The sequence below is a fragment of the Somniosus microcephalus genome, unplaced genomic scaffold, assembly GCF_052327205.1.
Source record: "Somniosus microcephalus isolate GS21.2 unplaced genomic scaffold, FLI_Smic_1.0 unresolved_chr1, whole genome shotgun sequence".
NCBI lineage: Eukaryota > Metazoa > Chordata > Chondrichthyes > Squaliformes > Somniosidae > Somniosus > Somniosus microcephalus.
The window spans coordinates 4,087,383-4,105,249 of record NW_028225179.1 but is presented as its reverse complement, the minus strand read 5'-3'; the positions used below and the strand labels follow the sequence as shown (position 1 = coordinate 4,105,249).

The 17,867-nt window shown below is 45.3% G+C and overlaps 2 non-coding genes across 2 annotated transcripts; both read right to left on the bottom strand.

The window, feature by feature from the left end:
* Window positions 1–12,972: 12,972 nt before the first annotated feature.
* On the bottom strand, window positions 12,973–13,063 carry trnap-agg (transfer RNA proline (anticodon AGG)). Its single transcript is given in 2 exon segments — window positions 12,973–13,009; window positions 13,028–13,063. It is a non-coding gene; the product is annotated as a tRNA-Pro (tRNA).
* A 1,526-nt stretch (window positions 13,064–14,589) lies between these two features.
* trnap-cgg (transfer RNA proline (anticodon CGG)) lies at window positions 14,590–14,679 on the bottom strand. The gene is given in 2 exon segments: window positions 14,590–14,625; window positions 14,644–14,679. It is a non-coding gene; the product is annotated as a tRNA-Pro (tRNA).
* Between the last annotated feature and the right edge of the window lie 3,188 nt (window positions 14,680–17,867).

Sequence of the window (17,867 nt, the reverse complement as noted above, 5' to 3'; positions counted from 1 at the left end):
TGAATGTCAGGTGCATTCTTCAACGGTGAATCAGACCGAATACAATAAGTTGAGAGGGGAATTGAAGATGAAAATAAGATTGGCAAATAAAGAGTATGAGAGTAGAATGGCTGTTAACATAAAAGGGAAACCCAAAATTCTTCTACCGGCATGTAAACAGTAAGCAGGTAGTAAGAGGCGGGGTGGGGCCTATTAGGGACAGAGAAGGTGATATATGTTTAGAGGCGCAGGGCAAAGCCAGAATACTCAATGAGTACTTTGTATGGGTGTTTACTATGGAGGTGGTTGCTGACTATATATCAGTTGAAGTGGAAAAGGTAGAAGCAATGGAAGGGGTGAAAATTGATAAACAGGATGTACTAGTTAGGCTGGGTATGCTGAGAGTGGATAAGTCACCTGGTCCAGATGGCTTGCATCCCAGGTTGCTAAGGGAATTGGGGGAGGAGATAGCTTGCCATAATTTTCCATTCTTCCCTAGATGCGGGGGAGGTGCCAGAGGATTGGACATTGGAAAAGGTCTAAGGACAAGCCTAATAACTACAGGCCGGTCAGTTTAACATCAGTTTTGGGTAAAGTTTTAAAAACAAAAATCAAGTCTAAAATTAAAGTGCACATGGAGAGGTTTAAGCTAATTCAGAAGAGCCAACACGGATATGTAAAGGGCAGATCGTGTTTGAGTAATCTAATTGATTTTTTTGATGAAGTAACAGGGAGGATTGATGAAGGGAATGCAATGGATGTTGTCCACATGGATTTACGGAAGGTGATTGAAAAAGTACCAAATAGAAGGCTAGTTGATAACATTGAGGCTCCTGAAATAGTTTGGATCAGTGACAGCTTGGATAAGAAATTGGCTTAAGGACGGAAAAGATCTGCAGTTCTCTTCCATTTTTCTTCTTTTCCTCCATAAAACTCGATTCCCTTACCTAACAACACCGTCTAGATCTCAGTCTTGGAAGCAACAATTGACCCCCCCATCCACGGCCTTTTCGGATAGTGACTTCTTTATTTCTACAAACCTTTGAGAGCAAAGTTGCTTTCGAATTGAATTTCTAAATGGCCCACCTCTACTTTTGCGGTTGTGACCCTTGCTTTGATTCCCCAACCAGAGGAAATAGTTTATCTCTATCTACCCTGATAATCCATTTAACACGGTAAACACCACAATCCGATCACCCCTCAATCTTTTAAACTCACATGAACAGAAGACAACTTTATACAATCCATTAATTCCACTCACCTAGATGGGTCAGAGAGGAATTTCCCCGAATAGAAACCGAGATGGAATGGACGCAGCTGTCTGAAAGGCCGGCTGATGGAGTGTTGGTGGCAGGTAAATTCTACACTGGCTGAATGGCTGTGTTGTCAGCGGCTCGTTGTTTTGGTGGTGGGATTCAAGGTAAAGGGTTTCACTGATTAATATGTGAGAGGTCTCACGTACAAATCCTGGACAAGCGCAATATGTTCCCATTTGTAGTGAAAAACCATCAGTTCATGTCGCAGCGCAACCCATCGCACCTCATGCTTGCTGCAACATTCTTGCATTAATAATGATGAACGCATTTAAAAAAATCAAAAATCAAATCAAATCAACTTTTATTGTCATTGTTAGTGCACAAGTGCAGTACAACGAAATGTAGGCTTGCGGCTCCCGGGAGTGTACAATTTGGATTAGGACACTTAAACATTTCAAAGTACATTTGTACATATATATTAGCATAAATATGACCATAATAAAGTGCATCGGCAGATGTGCAGGCTTTAGTGTTTATTTGTGGAGTTCAGTAGGATGACAGCCCTGGGAAAGAAGCTGTTCCTAAATCTGGTCGTACGGGTGCGAATGCATCTGTAGCGTCTTCCAGATGGTAGGAGGGCGAACAGACTGCGGCTGGGGTGGGTAGGGTCTTTGATGATGGACCGTGCTCTCCGTAGGTAATGCGTTGGGCAGTTTTGACTACCCGCTGCAGGGCTTTCCGGTCATGGGAGCTACAGCTGCCGTACCATACCGTGATACAGTTTGTCAGGATGCTCTCTATAGTGCAGCGGTAGAAGTTAGAGAGGATCAGGGGTGACAGATTACACCCCTTCTGCCTCCTCAAGAAATATAGGCGCTGCTGGGCCTTCTTCATCAGAGAGGAGGTGTTGAGGGACCAGGAGAGGTCTTCCGTGATGTGGACTCCGAGGAACTTAAAGCTGGCCACCCTTTCCAACTCCGCCCCATTGATGTGGATGGGGGTGTGACTTCCGCCTTTGGACTTCCTGAAGTCCACGATTATTTCCTTTGTTTTCTTGGTGTTAAGGGCCAGGGAGCAACAGTGCAATTATTATGATTCGAGTTCCCAGCAATGTCCGGCTCCATAATCATAACTGATCATAAGCTGCCACTTAGCGATTCTGGTTTGCCTAAAGTTAGACTCAAAATGAAAATGTCCTCGTTCGCTCCGGGTTTCAATACACTCCGACGTCCCTATAATGTCCGATTCCCCCAGTTATACACACAGAAATTGTTGCCCTGCCAATCCAGGTCAGTTAGCACAGGGGTGATGGCTGGGCGGGACTTGGTGTGAGTAAGGACACGGGCAGGCAGGATCACCTCAGTTTCCCGAAGGATAGAACGTAGGAGGCCGGCCAGGCATCCATTGGAACAGTCAGGTTCTGTTCTGGGCACCGCACGCAGGAAGGATATATTGCCCTTGGAGTGGTGCAGTGCAGATTTACCAGATTAATACCGAGGTATACAGGGTTAAAGTATGAGGATTAATTGTATAAACTTGCCGTCTGTTCTCTTGAATTTAGAAGATTGTTGAGTGATCTGATCATGGTGTTTAAAGTGTTAAAAGGTTTAATAGTGTAGATAGAGTTAAACTAGTTCCTCTGACTGGGGAATCAAGTACAAAGGGGGGGACTTAAAACTACAGGCGCTCCATTAAAAATCAAATCCGAAAGCATCTTTTCAAATAAAGCTTTGTAGGAATCTGGAACTCTCTCCCCGATAAGTCCGTGGGGGTCCATTGTTTCTTCCAAGACTGTGAACGACACGTTGTTGTTAGGTAAGGGGATCAAGTTATATGGAGCAACGGCAGAAAAATATTGGTGAGGTGCAGATCAGCCTTGGTTTAATGTAAGGTCGGAGCAGGTAGAAGGTTGAAAGGACTTCTCCAGCTCTAATTTCTTGAATTCTGTTCTCTTTCTTATCAGATAACTCTACCCTACATTAGCTGTCAGCAGACAGGGTGAAGGAATCGTCTTTTCACTCCTTCAGTTCTGGAAAGTCGCTTCTCACGAAGCAACTCCACCATTCATTCTCCTCTTGCAGTTCTGGCACAGAGGAGTTGTACCAATGCAACCATTCACAGCAGTACTGCGCAGCAGCCAGCAGAGGGAGCAGGTGGTGCAATACTGCACAGCGGCCAGAGGAGGGAGCAACAGTACCAGGTGGTGCAATACTGCACAGCGGCCAGAAGAGGGAGCAACAGTACCAGACACACCTCGATCCTGCAGAACAAACATACACGGGGAGAGGGATTTTACCCCTGCCCGCTGGGAGTTAAATTCGACATTTTCAGCCTTGAACAGAGGCATGTGCGACATGGTATTGCAGAGATCGACAAGAAATTAACTCGTGTGGAATACCAGATTACATTGTGGGAGAAATAACAAGAAGAAACAGCCTCAAAAGTAAAAGTAAACTCTTTAGGACTGATATCAGGAGAATGATCAACACTTAGAATGGACTCCAGACAGAGCGGTGGTGGTGAAAGCCCCGGAATGATTTAGGAAAAACCTGGATTAAACAATGAGGTGAAGACTACAGATACTCTGGAGGTCTGTATTGGAATGGGCTGAATGTCCTTCCTCACGGGTAAGGATCTTGTGAACATTGCGGGTAGGTGTTAAAACAGTGTCCTTCCCAGTCCCAATCATTATTTATCTTAATGACTCTCTCTATACTGAATAAAACTGGGACATCAATCATTCTGGCCAATATTTATACCTCAATCAACATAACAAAAATACCAGATGATCTGGTGATTATCACATTGCTGTTTGTGGGAGCTTGCTGTGCGTAAATTATCTGCCGCGTTTCCTATATTACAACAGTGATGTACAACAGCACTTCATTGGCTGTAAAGTTCTTTGGGACGCCCGGTGGTGGTAAAAGGCGCCCAATAAATGCAAGTCTTTCGTTTATTTATCTACTTCACTGAGATGAAAATCCAGAACTGGTTGTCTATCGCATTCAACTTCCAGAAAAAACTCGTTGATAGAAAGTGTAGGCCGCTGATATTGCCTTTGATCCGGAATATTTGCACTGACCCTCTTCCCAAAGCCCTTGAGATTCACGTGGATTAAGTTGGAAACTTCTCTTTTATCTTTCCAAATGGAATTCAAGGTCAAAATTCGCGCTCGTCTGGGATTTGAACCCAGGACCTCTCACATACTCTATGCTAATTAACCCAAAGCAAGAATCATACTCCTAGACCAACGAGCCACTGATGTAGGCAAGGGCACTTAAAACGTTTCCATAATCAAGCCATGTGTTGGCTGCTCTTGATAAGCAGAACACTTGAGACCGAGACAGCTCTGACGTTGCCTTCTCGACCTGTCTTCTGAAGCACCGCACTGCTCCACACAGAGAGTTACTGATCTGTTAGGACGGTAATGTACCGAGGCAGCAGGTGCCCATCCCGAGAGCAGCAGCAGAGTTTCTGCATTAGTTTGGTGCGAGGCCTCAGATTTGGACAATGTATCAGCAAAGGCAGTGAGAAGACATGGAGGTAGAAAGTGAAGCAAAAACCGCACCGGAAGTGACCATTCGGTTCTGTGACTGAGACAATTTGTGTTTGGATAGGGGGTTTACTGTCAGTTCATAGCCCCACCCATCTCCTCCCCCGCCCATTGTGATTTCTGCCACATTTGCACATTCAGGACCGGGCCCGGGCAGATTCAACCCTGTCTCACCCGGGGGCGCTGAGGCTCCTACCGCCACTGGTTATCAATTCACCCATCTGTAAATTAAAACCTAAAAAACTGCTTTACAAAGCACAGGTGTGGACGGAGACGCTGTGACCTTCTGACCAAATCTCAGCCCCAACAGACAGATTGTTCTGCCTTTAAAGATCAAAGCAGTACCTAAGTATTCACAGACAACTTCGATTCAGACCGATAAGCTTACTGAGACCGAGACGGTATCTACGCTGACACAGGGAGCACCACCACAGCTTTTCAGTTATCAGACGATTGCAGGTTCGAGTCCTGCCGCGGTCGTTCAATTAACTGGGCGACACTTTTTCTGTTCTGAATCTGGATTCAAACCAACCATTTTTGACAGTCCCTCAACTGAAGCAGCGGAAGGCCTTTTGCTTACATTAAGCTGATTGGACATTTTCAACATTGTAGATCTGTGTGCATGGGCAGGATAAGCGGTGAAGTGGACTTTCTTTCAGGGTATTTCTGCTTAGATGCAAAATCCAGGAAATGGAATGGCTGAGAGCAGTGCATGGTTGAGACGAGGTGGCCGAGAGGTTGAGGCGATGGACTGTTCATCGAGAATGCGGATCCCATCCTCGTCGTTATTACGTTTGATACTGGTACCCTTTCCGAGCTTTTAACTGAAACTTGCCGAAAATAAACTTTCAAATGCAATTTCGTCAGAATCGCCCTGGTGCTCCTGGCCTGTGCCCCATGCATTACTCATATCTTGTTAAAATTAAAAGAGACCACTGCAATTCTTCAGCATCTTGAATGAATGTGGAGCAGTGATCGTGATTCGGAGATTGTCGAACTGCTCCTTTCTTCTGCTGAGATTGTCACCGAATGAAAGAGTAGCGGGACCAGAGGCAAATGTTTAGGGAGCAGAAACATAAATTTCTCCTTCAGGAGGCAATGTAATTTCAAAAATATTGATCAACCTTAATGAAGAGATATTCTGTTTTAGTGTCTTTGGATGAGAGCTATCCTCGTTCTTTTCGGCATACTCTCATGGGATCGGAGGGCCCGGTTTAACGTCTTACCAGCAAGACGGGGGCACCAACAGTGCAGCACTACCTCAGTACTGCACTGGAGTGTCAGCCTGGATTATGTGCTCAAATCTCTGGAGTGCTGCTTGACTTGGCTGCAGCTGAGCCACGGCTGACACCGACACTCAGGTCATTTGGCTGGAGAGAAATGACGGAGATAAATGGAAAAATTATAATGGAGTAAACCTTCAATTTGTCGTCCAACAGAAGAGCGGGCATTGTAATCGGCCGCCTATTATAGAAACAGTCCGATTTATGTTGCCATCGCTTTCTTAAGCATTGAAAATCAGGCCTGTCTTTAATGGAATGGCTCGTGGTCAGTTGTTAATCACTCTGGGTCTGTTTAAACCGGGAGTGCTTACAGTCCCGGATCATTCTGTGTCTGTTTAAAATGGCAGAGCTCACTGTCCCGGATCATTCCGTTTTTTTTAAAGTAGAGCGATTTCAGCTTTCATGACTGAGGTGTTGAGTTTAACTAAATGTGACTGGGCTCGTCCGGGATTTGAACCCGGGACCTCTCGCATTTTAAGCCACAGAAATTCCCGAAGACGAGAATCATACCCCTAGATCAACGAGCCGCCGATGTTATGTTTCAAGTTGCATTGCGATTCCCTGAGCTGGTGCAAACCCAGCTCGCAGAAGTCCTGTTCATTCAGTTAAAATATGTTTATCTTTTCCTCAATCCGCTTCTTTTTGCGAGCATTTTAATTGAATCTGCTCACAATTCTCCCCATAAAAAGAGGTCCAGCCGCATCAGTGGCCGCGTGGCCTAATGGATAAGGCGTCTGACTTCGGTTGTCGAGGTTTTTCAGTTATCAGACGATTGCAGGTTCGAGTCCTGCCGCGCCCAATTCAATTAACTGGGCGACACTTTTTCTGTCTGAATCTGGCTTCAAACCAACCATTTTTGACAGTCCCTCAACTGAAGCAGCGGAAGGCCTTTTGCTTACATTAAGCTGATTGTACATTTTCAACATTGTAGATCTGTGTGCATGGGCAGGATAAGCGGTGAAGTGAACTTTCTTTCAGGGTATTTCTGCTTAGATGCAAAAACCAGGAAATGGAATGGCTGAGAGCAGTGCATGGTTGAGACGAGGTGGCCGAGAGGTTGAGGCGATGGACTGTTCATCGAGAATGCGGATCCCATCCCCGTCGTTATTACGTTTGATACTGGTACCCTTTCCGAGCTTTTAACTGAAACTTGCCTGAAATAAACTTTCAAATGCAATTTCGTCAGAATCGCCCTGGTGCTCCTGGTCTGTGCCCCATGCATTACTCATATCTTGTTAAAATTAAAAGAGACCACTGCAATTCTTCAACATCTTGAATGAATGTGGAGCAGTGATCGTGATTCGGAGATTGTCGAACTCCTCCTTTCTTCTGCTGAGATTGTCACCGAATGAAAGTGTAGCGGGACCAGAGGCAAATGTTTAGGGAGCAGAAACATAAATTTCTCCTTCAGGAGGCAATGTAATTTGAAAAATATTGATCAACCTTAATGAAGAGATTTTCTGTTTTAGTGTCTTTGGATGAGAGCTAAATAATGGGCGAGAAATGCTCGTTCTTTTCGGCATACTCTCATGGGATCGGAGGGCCCGGTTTAACGTCTTACCAGCAAGACGGGGGCACCAACAGTGCAGCACTACCTCAGTACTGCACTGGAGTGTCAGCCTGGATTATGTGCTCAAATCTCTGGAGTGCTGCTTGACTTGGCTGCAGCTGAGCCACGGCTGACACCTACACTCAGGTCATTTGGCTGGAGAGAAATGACGGAGGTAAATGGGAAAATTATAATGGAGTAAACCTTCAATTTGTCGTCCAACAGAAGAGCGGGCATTGTAATCGGCCGCCTATTATAGAAACAGTCCGATTTATGTTGCCATCGCTTTCTTAAGCATTGAAAATCAGGCCTGTCTTTAATGGAATGGCTCGTGGTCAGTTGTTGATCACTCTGGGTCTGTTCAAACCGGGAGTGCTCACAGTCCCGGATCATTCTGTGTCTGTTTAAAATGGCAGAGCTCACAGTCCCGGATCATTCCGTTTTTTTTAAAGTAGAGCGATTTCAGCTTTCATGACTGAGGTGTTGAGTTTAACTAAATGTGACTGGGCTCGTCCGGGATTTGAACCCGGGATCTCTCGCATTTTAAGCCACAGAAATTCCCTAAGCGAGAATCATACCCCGAGACCAACGAGCCGCCGATGTTATGTTTCAAGTTGCATTGCGATTCCCTGAGCTGGTGCAAACCCAGCTCGCAGAAGTCCTGTTCATTCAGTTAAAATATGTTTAGGTTTTCCTCAATCCGCTTCCTTTTGCGAGCATTTTAATTGAATCTGCTCACAATTCTCCCCATAAAAAGAGGTACAGCCGCATCAGTGGCCGCGTGGCCGAATGGATAAGGCGTCTGACTTCGGTTGCGAGGTTTTTCAGTTATCAGACGATTGCAGGTTTGAGCCCTGCCGCGGTCGTTCAATTAACTGGGCGACACATTTTCTGTCTGAATCTGGCTTCAAACCAACCATTTTTGACAGTCCCTCAACTGAAGCAGCGGAAGGCCTTTTGCTTACATTAAGCTGATTGTACATTTTCAACATTGTAGATCTGTGTGCATGGGCAGGATAAGCGGTGAAGTGGACTTTCTTTCAGGGTATTTCTGCTTAGATGCAAAAACCAGGAAATGGAATGGCTGAGAGCAGTGCATGGTTGAGACGAGGTGGCCGAGAGGTTGAGGCGATGGACTGTTCATCGAGAAGGCGGATCCCATCCTCGTCGTTATTACGTTTGATACTGGTACGCTTTCCGAGCTTTTAACTGAAACTTGCCTAAAATAAACTTTCAAATGCAATTTCGTCAGAATCGCCCTGGTGCTCCTGGTCTGTGCCCCATGCATTACTCATATCTTGTTAAAATTAAAAGAGACCACTGCAATTCTTCAACATCTTGAATGAATGTGGAGCAGTGATCGTGATTCGGAGATTGTCGAACTCCTCCTTTCTTCTGCTGAGATTGTCACCGAATGAAAGAGTAGCGGGACCAGAGGCAAATGTTTAGGGAGCAGAAACATAAATTTCTCCTTCAGGAGGCAATGTAATTTCAAAAATATTGATCAACCTTAATGAAGAGATTTTCTGTTGTAGTGTCTTTGGATGAGAGCTAAATAATGGGCGAGAAATCCTCGTTCTTTTCGGCATACTCTCATGGGATCGGAGGGCCCGGTTTAACGTCTTACCAGCAAGACGGGGGCACCAACAGTGCAGCTCTACCTCAGTACTGCACTGGAGTGTCAGCCTGGATTATGTGCTCAAATCTCTGGAGTGCTGCTTGACTTGGCTGCAGCTGAGCCACGGCTGACACCTACACTCAGGTCATTTGGCTGGAGAGAAATGACGGAGATAAATGGAAAAATTATAATGGAGTAAACCTTCAATTTGTCGTCCAACAGAAGAGCGGGCATTGTAATCGGCCGCCTATTATAGAAACAGTCCGATTTATGTTGCCATCGCTTTCTTAAGCATTGAAAATCAGGCCTGTCTTTAATGGAATGGCTCGTGGTCAGTTGTTAATCACTCTGGGTCTGTTTAAACCGGGAGTGCTCACAGTCCCGGATCATTCTGTGTCTGTTTAAAATGGCAGAGCTCACAGTCCCGGATCATTCCGTTTTTTTTAAAGTAGAGCGATTTCAGCTTTCATGACTGAGGTGTTGAGTTTAACTAAATGTGACGGGCCTCGTCCGGGATTTGAACCCGGGACCTCTCGCATTTTAAGCCACAGAAATTCCCGAAGACGAGAATCATACCCCTAGATCAACGAGCCGCCGATGTTATGTTTCAAGTTGCATTGCGATTCCCTGAGCTGGTGCAAACCCAGCTCGCAGAAGTCCTGTTCATTCAGTTAAAATATGTTTATCTTTTCCTCAATCCGCTTCTTTTTGCGAGCATTTTAATTGAATCTGCTCACAATTCTCCCCATAAAAAGAGGTCCAGCCGCATCAGTGGCCGCGTGGCCTAATGGATAAGGCGTCTGACTTCGGTTGTCGAGGTTTTTCAGTTATCAGACGATTGCAGGTTCGAGTCCTGCCGCGCCCAATTCAATTAACTGGGCGACACTTTTTCTGTCTGAATCTGGCTTCAAACCAACCATTTTTGACAGTCCCTCAACTGAAGCAGCGGAAGGCCTTTTGCTTACATTAAGCTGATTGTACATTTTCAACATTGTAGATCTGTGTGCATGGGCAGGATAAGCGGTGAAGTGAACTTTCTTTCAGGGTATTTCTGCTTAGATGCAAAAACCAGGAAATGGAATGGCTGAGAGCAGTGCATGGTTGAGACGAGGTGGCCGAGAGGTTGAGGCGATGGACTGTTCATCGAGAATGCGGATCCCATCCCCGTCGTTATTACGTTTGATACTGGTACCCTTTCCGAGCTTTTAACTGAAACTTGCCTGAAATAAACTTTCAAATGCAATTTCGTCAGAATCGCCCTGGTGCTCCTGGTCTGTGCCCCATGCATTACTCATATCTTGTTAAAATTAAAAGAGACCACTGCAATTCTTCAACATCTTGAATGAATGTGGAGCAGTGATCGTGATTCGGAGATTGTCGAACTCCTCCTTTCTTCTGCTGAGATTGTCACCGAATGAAAGTGTAGCGGGACCAGAGGCAAATGTTTAGGGAGCAGAAACATAAATTTCTCCTTCAGGAGGCAATGTAGTTTCAAAAATATTGATCAACCTTAATGAAGAGATTTTCTGTTTTAGTGTCTTTGGATGAGAGCTAAATAATGGGCGAGAAATGCTCGTTCTTTTCGGCATACTCTCATGGGATCGGAGGGCCCGGTTTAACGTCTTACCAGCAAGACGGGGGCACCAACAGTGCAGCACTACCTCAGTACTGCACTGGAGTGTCAGCCTGGATTATGTGCTCAAATCTCTGGAGTGCTGCTTGACTTGGCTGCAGCTGAGCCACGGCTGACACCTACACTCAGGTCATTTGGCTGGAGAGAAATGACGGAGATAAATGGAAAAATTATAATGGAGTAAACCTTCAATTTGTCGTCCAACAGAAGAGCGGGCATTGTAATCGGCCGCCTATTATAGAAACAGTCCGATTTATGTTGCCATCGCTTTCTTAAGCATTGAAAATCAGGCCTGTCTTTAATGGAATGGCTCGTGGTCAGTTGTTGATCACTCTGGGTCTGTTCAAACCGGGAGTGCTCACAGTCCCGGATCATTCTGTGTCTGTTTAAAATGGCAGAGCTCACAGTCCCGGATAATTCCGTTTTTTTTAAAGTAGAGCGATTTCAGCTTTCATGACTGAGGTGTTGAGTTTAACTAAATGTGACTGGGCTCGTCCGGGATTTGAACCCGGGATCTCTCGCATTTTAAGCCACAGAAATTCCCTAAGCGAGAATCATACCCCGAGACCAACGAGCCGCCGATGTTATGTTTCAAGTTGCATTGCGATTCCCTGAGCTGGTGCAAACCCAGCTCGCAGAAGTCCTGTTCATTCAGTTAAAATATGTTTAGGTTTTCCTCAATCCGCTTCCTTTTGCGAGCATTTTAATTGAATCTGCTCACAATTCTCCCCATAAAAAGAGGTACAGCCGCATCAGTGGCCGCGTGGCCGAATGGATAAGGCGTCTGACTTCGGTTGCGAGGTTTTTCAGTTATCAGACGATTGCAGGTTTGAGCCCTGCCGCGGTCGTTCAATTAACTGGGCGACACATTTTCTGTCTGAATCTGGCTTCAAACCAACCATTTTTGACAGTCCCTCAACTGAAGCAGCGGAAGGCCTTTTGCTTACATTAAGCTGATTGTACATTTTCAACATTGTAGATCTGTGTGCATGGGCAGGATAAGCGGTGAAGTGGACTTTCTTTCAGGGTATTTCTGCTTAGATGCAAAAACCAGGAAATGGAATGGCTGAGAGCAGTGCATGGTTGAGACGAGGTGGCCGAGAGGTTGAGGCGATGGACTGTTCATCGAGAAGGCGGATCCCATCCTCGTCGTTATTACGTTTGATACTGGTACCCCTCCCGAGCTTTTAACTGAAACTGGCCTAAAATAAACTTTCAAATGCAATTTCGTCAGAATCGCCCTGGTGCTCCTGGTCTGTGCCCCATGCATTACTCATATCTTGTTAAAATTAAAAGAGACCACTGCAATTCTTCAACATCTTGAATGAATGTGGAGCAGTGATCGTGATTCGGAGATTGTCGAACTCCTCCTTTCTTCTGCTGAGATTGTCACCGAATGAAAGAGTAGCGGGACCAGAGGCAAATGTTTAGGGAGCAGAAACATAAATTTCTCCTTCAGGAGGCAATGTAATTTCAAAAATATTGATCAACCTTAATGAAGAGATTTTCTGTTGTAGTGTCTTTGGATGAGAGCTAAATAATGGGCGAGAAATCCTCGTTCTTTTCGGCATACTCTCATGGGATCGGAGGGCCCGGTTTAACGTCTTACCAGCAAGACGGGGGCACCAACAGTGCAGCACTAACTCAGTACTGCACTGGAGTGTCAGCCTGGATTATGTGCTCAAATCTCTGGAGTGCTGCTTGACATGGCTGCAGCTGAGCCACGGCTGACACCTACACTCAGGTCATTTGGCTGGAGAGAAATGACGGAGATAAATGGAAAAATAATAATGGAGTAAACCTTCAATTTGTCGTCCAACAGAAGAGCGGGCATTGTAATCGGCCGCCTATTATAGAAACAGTCCGATTTATGTTGCCATCGCTTTCTTAAGCATTGAAAATCAGGCCTGTTTTTAATGGAATGGCTCGTGGTCAGTTGTTAATCACTCTGGGTCTGTTTAAACCGGGAGTGCTTTCAGTCCCGGATCATTCTGTGTCTGTTTAAAATGGCAGAGCTCAGAGTCCCGGATCATTCCGTTTTTTTTAAAGTAGAGCGATTTCAGCTTTCATGACTCAGGTGTTGAGTTTAACTAAATGTGACTGGCCTCGTCCGGGATTTGAACCCGGGACCTCTCGCATTTTAAGCCACAGAAATTCCCTAAGCGAGAATCATACCCCTAAACCAACGAGCCGCCGATGTTACGTTTCAAGTTGCATTGCGATTCCCTGCGCTGGTGCAAACCCAGCTCGCAGAAGTCCGGTTCATTCAGTTAAAATATGTTTATCTTTTCCTCAATCCGCTTCTTTTTGCGAGCATTTTAATTGAATCTGCTCACAATTCTCCCCATAAAAAGAGGTACAGCCGCATCAGTGGCCGCGTGGCCTAATGGATAAGGCGTCTGAGTTCGGTTGCGAGGTTTTTCAGTTATCAGACGATTGCAGGTTCGAGTCCTGCCGCGGTCGTTCAATTAACTCGGCGACGCTTTTTCTGTTCTGAATCTGGCTTCAAACCAACCATTTTTGACAGTCCCTCAACTGAAGCAGCGGAAGGCCTTTTGCTTACATTAAGCTGATTGTACATTTTCAACATTGTAGATCTGTGTGCATGGGCAAGATAAGCGGTGAAGTGGATTTTCTTTCAGGGTATTTCTGCTTAGATGCAAAAACCAGGAAATGGAATGGCTGAGAGCAGTGCATGGTTGAGACGAGGTGGCCGAGAGGTTGAGGCGATGGACTGTTCATCGAGAATGCAGATCCCATCCTCGTCGTTATTACGTTTGATACTGGTACCCTTTCCGAGCTTTTAACTGAAACTTGCCTAAAATAAACTTTCAAATGCAATTTCGTCAGAATCGCCCTGGTGCTCCTGGTCTGTGCCCCATGCATTACTCATATCTTGTTAAAATTAAAAGAGACCACTGCAATTCTTCAACATCTTGAATGAATGTGGAGCAGTGATCGTGATTCGGAGATTGTCGAACTCCTCCTTTCTTCTGCTGAGATTGTCACCGAATGAAAGATTAGCGGGACCAGAGGCAAATGTTTAGGGAGCAGAAACATAAATTTCTCCTTCAGGAGGCAATGTAATTTCAAAAATATTGATCAACCTTAATGAAGAGATTTTCTGTTTTAGTGTCTTTGGATGAGAGCTAAATAATGGGCGAGAAATCCTCGTTCTTTTCGGCATGCTCTCATGGGATCGGAGGGCCCGGTTTAACGTCTTACCAGCAAGACGGGGGCACCAACAGTGCAGCACTACCTCAGTACTGCACTGGAGTGTCAGCCTGGATTATGTGCTCAAATTTCTGGAGTGCTGCTTGACTTGGCTGCAGCTGAGCCACGGCTGACTCCTACACTCAGGTCATTTGGCTGGAGAGAAATGACGGAGATAAATGGAAAAATTATAATGGAGTAAACCTTCAATTTGTCGTCCAACAGAAGAGCGGGCATTGTAATCGGCCGCCTATTATAGAAACAGTCCGATTTATGTTGCCATCGCTTTCTTAAGCATTGAAAATCAGGCCTGTCTTTAATGGAATGGCTCGTGGTCAGTTGTTCATCACTCTGGGTCTGTTTAAACCGGGAGTGCTTACAGTCCCGGATCATTCTTTGTCTGTTTAAAATGGCAGAGCTCACAGTCCCGGATCATTCCGTTTTTTTTAAAGTAGAGCGATTTCAGCTTTCATGTCTGAGGTGTTGAGTTTAACTAAATGTGACTGGGCTCGTCCGGGATTTGAACCCGGGACCTCTCGCATTTTAAGCCATAGAAATTCCCGAAGCGAGAATCATACCCCTGGACCAACGAGCCGCCGATGTTATGTGGCAAGTTGCATTGCGATTCCCTGCGCTGGTGCAAATCCAGCTCGCAGAAGTCCTGTTCATTCAGTTAAAATATGTTTATCTTTTCCTCAATCCGCTTCTTTTTGCGAGCATTTTAATTGAATCTGCTCACAATTCTCCCCATAAAAAGAGATACAGCCGCATCAGTGGCCGCGTGGCCTAATGGATAAGGCGTCTGGCTTCGGTTGCGAGGTTTTTCAGTTATCAGACGATTGCAGGTTCGAGTCCTGCCGCGGTCGTTCAATTAAATTGGCGACACTTTTTCTGTTCTGAATCTGGCTTCAAACCAACCATTTTTGACAGTCCCTCAACTGAAGCAGCGGAAGGCCTTTTGCTTACATTAAGCTGATTGTACATTTTCAACATTGTAGATCTGTGTGCATGGGCAGGATAAGCGGTGAAGTGGACTTTCTTTCAGGGTATTTCTGCTTAGATGCAAAAACCAGGAAATAAAATGGCTGGGAGCAGTGCATGGTTGAGACGAGGTGGCCGAGAGGTTGAGGCGATGGACTGTTCATCGAGAATGCGGATCCCATCCTCGTCGTTATTACGTTTGATACTGGCACCCTTTCCGAGCTTTTAACTGAAACTTGCCTAAAATAAACTTTCAAATGCAATTTCGTCAGAATCGCCCTGGTGCTCCTGGTCTGTGCCCCATGCATTACTCATATCTTGTTAAAATTAAAAGAGACCACTGCAATTCTTCAACATCTTGAATGAATGTGGAGCAGTGATCGTGATTCGCAGATTGTCGAACTCCTCCTTTCTTCTGCTGAGATTGTCACCGAATGAAAGAGTAGCGGGACCAGAGGCAAATGTTTAGGGAGCAGAAACATAAATTTCTCCTTCAGGAGGCAATGTAATTTAAAAAATATTGATCAACCTTAATGAAGAGATTTTCTGTTGTAGTGTCTTTGGATGAGAGCTAAATAATGGGCGAGAAATCCTCGTTCTTTTCGGCATACTCTCATGGGATCGGAGGGCCCGGTTTAACGTCTTACCAGCAAGACGGGGGCACCAACAGTGCAGCACTACCTCAGTACTGCACTGGAGTGTCAGCCTGGATTATGTGCTCAAATCTCTGGAGTGCTGCTTGACATGGCTGCAGCTGAGCCACGGCTGACACCTTGGCTGGAGAGAAATGACGGAGATAAATGGAAAAATAATAATGGAGTAAACCTTCAATTTGTCGTCCAACAGAAGAGCGGGCATTGTAATCGGCCGCCTATTATAGAAACAGTCCGATTTATGTTGACATCGCTTTCTTAAGCATTGAAAATCAGGCCTGTCTTTAATGGAATGGCTCGTGGTCAGTTGTTAATCACTCTGGGTCTGTTTAAACCGGGAGTGCTTTCAGTCCCGGATCATTCTGTGTCTGTTTAAAATGGCAGAGCTCAGAGTCCCGGATCATTCCGTTTTTTTTAAAGTAGAGCGATTTCAGCTTTCATGACTGAGGTGTTGAGTTTAACTAAATGTGACTGGCCTCGTCCGCGATTTGAACCCGGAACCTCTCGCATTTGAAGCCACAGAAATTCCCTCAGCGAGAATCATACCCCTAGACCAACGAGCCGCCGATGTTATGCTTCAAGTTGCATTGCGATTCCCTGAGCTGGTGCAAACCCAGCTCGCAGAAGTCCTGTTCATTCAGTTAAAATATGTTTATCTTTTCCTCAATCCGCTTCTTTTTGCGAGCATTTTAATTGAATCTGCTCACAATTCTCCCCATAAAAAGAGGTACAGCCGCATGCGTGGCCTAATGGATAAGGCGTCTGGCTTCGGTTGCGAGGTTTTTCAGTTATCAGACGATTGCAGGTTCGAGTCCTGCCGCGGTCGTTCAATTAAATTGGCGACACTTTTTCTGTTCTGAATCTGGCTTCAAACCAACCATTTTTGACAGTCCCTCAACTGAAGCAGCGGAAGGCCTTTAGCTTACATTAAGCTGATTGTACATTTTCAACATTGTAGATCTGTGTGCATGGGCAGGATAAGCGGTGAAGTGGACTTTCTTTCAGGGTATTTCTGCTTAGATGCAAAAACCAGGAAATGGAATGGCTGGGAGCAGTGCATGGTTGAGACGAGGTGGCCGAGAGGTTGAGGCGATGGACTGTTCATCGAGAATGCGGATCCCATCCTCGTCGTTATTACGTTTGATACTGGCACCCTTTCCGAGCTTTTAACTGAAACTTGCCTAAAATAAACTTTTAAATGCAATTTCGTCAGAATCGCCCTGGTGCTCCTGGTCTGTGCCCCATGCATTACTCATATCTTGTTAAAATTAAAAGAGACCACTGCAATTCTTCAACATCTTGAATGAATGTGGAGCAGTGATCGTGATTCGGAGATTGTCGAACTCCTCCTTTCTTCTGCTGAGATTGTCACCGAATGAAAGAGTAGCGGGACCAGAGGCAAATGTTTAGGGAGCAGAAACATAAATTTCTCCTTCAGGAGGCAATGTAATTTCAAAAATATTGATCAACCTTAATGAAGAGATTTTCTGTTTTAGTGTCTTTGGATGAGAGCTAAATAATGGGCGAGAAATCCTCGTTCTTTTCGGCATACTCTCATGGGATCGGAGGGCCCGGTTTAACGTCTTACCAGCAAGACGGGGGCACCAACAGTGCAGCACTACATCAGTACTGCACTGGAGTGTCAGCCTGGATTATGTGCTCAAATCTCTGGAGTGCTGCTTGACTTGGCTGCAGCTGAGCCACGGCTGACACCTACACTCAGGTCATTTGGCTGGAGAGAAATGACGGAGATAAATGGAAACATTATAATGGAGTAAACCTTCAATTTGTAGTCCAACAGAAGAGCGGGCATTGTAATCGGCCGCCTATTATAGAAACAGTCCGATTTATGTTGCCATCGCTTTCTTAAGCATTGAAAATCAGGCCTGTCTTTAATGGAATGGCTCGTGGTCAGTTGTTAATCACTCTCGGTCTGTTTAAACCGGGAGTGCTTTCAGTCCCGGATCATTCTGTGTCTGTTTAAAATGGCAGAGCTCACAGTCCCGGATCATTCCGTTTTTTTTAAAGTAGAGCGATTTCAGCTTTCATGACTGAGGTGTTGAGTTTAACTAAATGTGACTGGCCTCGTCCGGGATTTGAACCCGGGACTTCTCGCATTTTAAGCCACAGAAATTCCCTAAGCGAGAAT